A 5,000-nucleotide genomic window follows, 5' to 3' on the forward strand; every position below is an offset into this window, starting at 1 on the left:
CTGGAATCTCTCTTCTATTGTGGCAGAACCAACTTTCTCATGGGCTAGTTTAACCCCACACTCACATCATTTGTCACAATGAAGTTTGTAAGTGTTGCCTTTATCCTCTCGTAAGATGTCAAGCCATCCCATTGTGACACTGGTGTTGAGAGCAGATGTTCATCAAATATATCAAAAGCTGCAAAGAACAGCCACGAGTCTTCACCTATGAAGCTTTCCAGTTTGAGGGCCACAGCTTCCTCTGGTAGACTTGGAAAGCATGGTTTGCCGTAGTCTGTTTCTGTCCTGTTCCTGGGGGTAGCAGCCTTTCTTATTTTCCTCTGCTCTTGTCACACTTTTCTCCAATCTTTGCCTTTTCCTTTCTTCTTTCCTCTTCTGAATTAAATCCAATCCAGCAATAGTTGCAACTCTGTCTGTCATCATTGATTGCAGGAAAAGCTTATCTTCCTCATTTTCAATTTGTAGGAAGGCATCTTTAGGCCAGAGAACACAAGATTTGTCCAACAAGTCATTGTATTCTTTTTCTTTTTCGACAGTTCTCTTGTTTTTTGCAGTTTTTTTGAATTTCTTGTCATTCTCAAATAATTTCACAAGCTTGTTGCATGTGCTTTTCTCCAGATCTTTCGGATTTGACTTTCCAGACTGTAGTGGAACTCCTGCCCTTTTATATATATTTTCAATTTGGGGGAAGATAACTGTTGCACTCTCATAAACAGACCTATTCCTTTTCCCACATGTCTCTGTTGTGAGATATTTTAATGCTCTTATGATCATCCTCAGGGTTGGAAGCTTTGATGTAGGAAGAACCAAGTCATCTATAGTAGCAGCTGGTCTAAGCCCATACAGCAAAGATGATGCCCGAGTTTTACAAGCAGCCATACTTACGTACAGTGGTGTCAACCTAATACAAGACTTCACCATAGAACATGTATGAAGCTTCTAAGTTGAAGAACTTTTCTTCTAATGGATCATGCAAAAAGTTTGTTCAAATGAACTAGACTGGAAAGTATATGATACTGATGGATTATGAGAGCCACATTTTTAGTACATATTCTAAATATATTATCAAGCACAGTTTGAGTTTTAGCTGTTCATTGAATCATTGTTCAACTACTTTTAAACAATACAAATGTATTATGAATCACATTAATGCTTCTCAATCCCTTGCAAAGGTTCTTAACATGATCTCTGGGTCACAAGAAATCAATAAATGGAGTCCAACATTGTGATTCAAACCTAACCCGAAAACATAAAATGCGCTTTTTTTTTGGCAAAAAATGCCACCATTAGACTTTTGAATATGGTCAAAATTTTTTACAGGATGTCTTTATTGGTAAAAAGGAACACCCAAACAAAAATCCATCAGATTTTATGAAAGTGAGGGCAACTGATGCACCCTAATATATAGGGAGGAACACCCTCCCTAAAATTTCAGAGAAAAATAAAAAATATATAAAGTGAATTACTAATCTGATAAATTACTGTTAATATTACTATTTTTAACACTTTGAATGAACAAAATCGTTCCCCTAGTTCAAAATGCCAACAGCACCCCCTATCGCTATTGAAAATTACTGTATGGAGGAGCTTCCTCCTCAAGCCCCTCATTGAAGTCCATTATAAACGCCTCGGACCCCAGCGGCTCGTGAATCACGTCGTTTTCAATGGCCAAGGGAGGAAGCTCCTCCGTACAGTAATTTTCAATTGCGATAGGGGGTGCTGTTTTTAGCGGCAACGGTTCAAGAACGTTATCTGCAGTCTACGAATCTTATGTTGAACGGAAAGCTTGTTTTTTGCTCGTGAAATAAACAGTACAATGGAATCTCAAATCTTTTATACATTCAAATACACTGCGAATACACTGATGTATGATGAATGTTTATCAAAGCAGGAAGACCAGCTCCAAAAATTCATATTCCAAAACAAGACGGTAAGGCTAGTGTAGGCTACATAGTCAGACAAATAGGCTACTAATGGCTAACTGGTAACGTTAGCACAGAAAACAATCAGCCATAGCCTACTGCTGACCTGTCACATACGTGGACAGTTCACTTGGTAGGCTAATCATCCAAGTTATGCTTTCATAAATTCCCACTTAGCTATTACAACCTGTCTTTAAATTATAGCGATTTGGCTTTAAAAACAATAGCATGTTACAAATAGACACATTTAAGGTCTATTTTTAATGGTAAATAGTTACATGGTTTTATAAAACAAGTGTCTATTTTTATTATTATAGACTTTTCTGCCAATATATTACACTGAGCAAAACCTCCAGACTTTCCGTAATTTTTCACATCTGGAAAACAGTATTTCATAACTAGACCTACATGTCTTCCCTGACTTCCCAGACCTAAATTTACATTTATTTACATTTACATTTATTAATTTAGCACTATTATCCAAAGTGACTTATATATTTAAATTATATTACAAAGTCCATTGTCCCATTGTTTGGGGTTAAGTGCCTTGCTCAAATGCACAATGGTGGAAGCCAAGAATTGAACCCACAACTTTTCTGGCTGCTGCATACTTGCCTAGCTCCTTAGGTCAGACCCCCCCCCCCCTCCCCTGCTACATAGTACATACTGCTGCTATAAATGTGTCTGGGTAGGCGGCCTACGTACTCTATTGTTCACATATGCCACCAACACCATCACAACCTCACATTTGCCACTAACGCCAATCAAGCAGACATTCCTTCCTCCGTTATTTTTTTAACCACCAGCCGCCACTGATATATATCGTATATATATATATATAGTGAGATGTATATATAGTCAGAGAGAGAGAGGGAGAGGAAAGGAGACAGACAGAGACAGCGAGAGGGGGAGAGCTGCACAGACAGTCCAGCCCAAGCTGCGTGATGTGTGCTATGAGATTGTCACCCTGGGTTTAGGTCTGTCCGTGGAAATTAGCATTGACTTATCACTCATGGCCAGTTGAGCACAGGGCACAGCATCAATTTTGTTAACAGGCTCAACACTGCAGTCCCCACTGCATCTCTTTCTCTCTCACACACACACACACCATCTCTGCTTTTGTGGAAAAATACCACACAACATCACATGTGGGGGCACTTGTCTGTCTTTTTGAGTAACGTCATAAAATGACCACATGTTTAGCTGGTACTTCCTTATATGGTGTTTCACCTGGTTGCTTCATGAGGTGATACATGTGTTTTTGTCAGTTATGTTTTGAGAAAGGTCATAAACATAAATCAGTGGGATGGCTTATGTGTGATATGGTTCACATAAGCTTCTAAGAGCTTCATCTTTATTTCTTTGTCTTTATTTCTTTGTTGTTTCTCCAGCAATATTGTGTCTGATTGTATGTTCATCATATTTGACTAGCAGGACAAATATGAATAGGGAAACTATGTCACTAAGGTCTTATAAGATGAAAATGTTATTCTTTCAGCAGTATTCACAGAGACCACTATTAAATGAAAAATGAATAGTGGGTTTTGATAGGCAAAGTGCTCATCATCCAAATCCCTCATCAATGTTCATTTGGTTCGCAGATGAAGTTAATGGCACAGCTATTAAAAACAGAACCTTCCCGGATAAGCCCTGCAACCTCCCACTCCCTAATAATCAGAGCGTTTGAGTGTCATTGTGTGTCATCTCCTGCAGTCTAACTGGGTCAGAATCTATTTCTGGGTCTGAAATGGCCTTAGCTTAGCCCGGTGCATAGGCATGGTGGTGGTGCACTGGATGGAGGACAACCAGGCTAACCTGTTATGGGTGGAGGCTGGTCTGTTAGCCATGCTAACCTGTTGTGGGTGGAGGCTGGTCTGTTAGCCACGCTAACCTGTTGTGGGTAGAGGCTGGTCTGTTAGCCATGCTAACCTGTTGTGGGTGGAGGCTGGTCTGTTAGCTATGCTAACCTGTTGTGGGCGGAGGCTGGTCTGTTAGCTATGCTAACCTGTTGTGGGCGGAGGCTGGTCTGTTAGCCAGGCTAACCTATTAAGGGTGAGGAGGACTGTGTGACATCCGGCTCCAGACAATCTGGGCTCCCTGCGACACTGATCAGCTCTGGGTGCTGCAGTGGTCATCTGCATTCATTCATTCATTCATATGTTCATTCATTTATTCATTCATTCACTCGCTAGCTTATTTGCTAGCATTGCTCAGAAGTGGTAGGATATTGCTCTAACCATGGGTAAGATGTGAGCTTACCTGTCTTAAGCTAGATTCCTTTAGAAATGGTTGTTTGTGCGAGAGAGAAAGGTAGAGAAAGAGAGACAGACACAAAGTGACAGAATAAAATAAAGATAGAGAGATTTATAGATATAAAGAATGAATGTGTATGTGTATAGGTGTTTGTGTGTGTGTGTGTGTATGTGTGTGTGTGTCTCACTGTAGTCTAGGACCATGGGGAGACAGGCGGAGGTAAAGCACTACGTAATCTGTTGCAGGCGGGCGGGCAGGTTCTCCACTCTCTCTTTCCTTTTTTTCTTATTCTTCCCTGAGTTCCTCCCACTGTTTCCTCTTCACTTCCTTCTTTTCTATTCTGCTGCCTCCTCCGTCTCTCTCTCCCTCTTTCTCTCGCCCTCTCTCTCTCTCTCTCTCGCTCTCTTTCTCCCTCCCTCCCCCTGCTCTCTTTCACTCCCGGTCTGTGTGCGGTGGGAGAGGGAGCACTTCCTGGTTGCCGGGAGGGGGAGGCGGAGGCGGGACTAGAGTGTGTTGAGTGGCGTCTCTCCTGCATGCTCTGCGGAGTGCTACCAACACTACTGCTGCTATCGCTAGTCACTCTCTCTCTCTCTCTCTCTCTCTGTTGTGCACTCATTCACTCACTCACTCCCTCCCTCACTCACGCATACTGGCTGAGGGAGTCCAGACGCTTGCTGCGCTGCACCATTCTGTTATTCTTTCTATCTCTTTTTTTCCTCCCTCTCTCTCTCTCCCTCTCTTTCTCTGTGCGTCTGTCTGCCCAAGAATGGTCCAGCCGGTGCCTGGGGCTCTGCTGTCGCGGCCTGCCACCCGCCTCTGAGCAGA

General features: G+C 42.1%; 1 protein-coding gene across 3 annotated transcripts in view; it reads left to right on the forward strand.

Annotated features, from left to right (window-relative positions):
* The window catches only part of mbnl1 (muscleblind-like splicing regulator 1), a 57,436-nt gene that overhangs the window by 4,957 nt on the left and 47,479 nt on the right, over positions 1-5,000 (forward strand). For 2 of the 3 annotated variants that reach the window (XM_076294503.1, XM_076294506.1), the window contains exon 1: positions 4,438-5,000. This exon is cut by the window's right edge and continues 197 nt beyond it. The exons of the other annotated variant lie outside the window; for it this stretch is intronic. The gene's annotated coding sequence lies outside the window, so the exon portion shown is untranslated. Of the gene's footprint in view, positions 1-4,437 lie in introns of those variants that run through there. 3 annotated transcript variants of the gene reach the window in all.

This window comes from Alosa pseudoharengus, unplaced genomic scaffold, assembly GCF_046254945.1.
Source record: "Alosa pseudoharengus isolate Yale_2024_CS ecotype anadromous, Long Island Sound unplaced genomic scaffold, YU_APseudo_1.1 YU_APseudo_1.1_scf_2, whole genome shotgun sequence".
Classification (NCBI taxonomy): Eukaryota; Metazoa; Chordata; class Actinopteri; order Clupeiformes; family Clupeidae; genus Alosa; species Alosa pseudoharengus.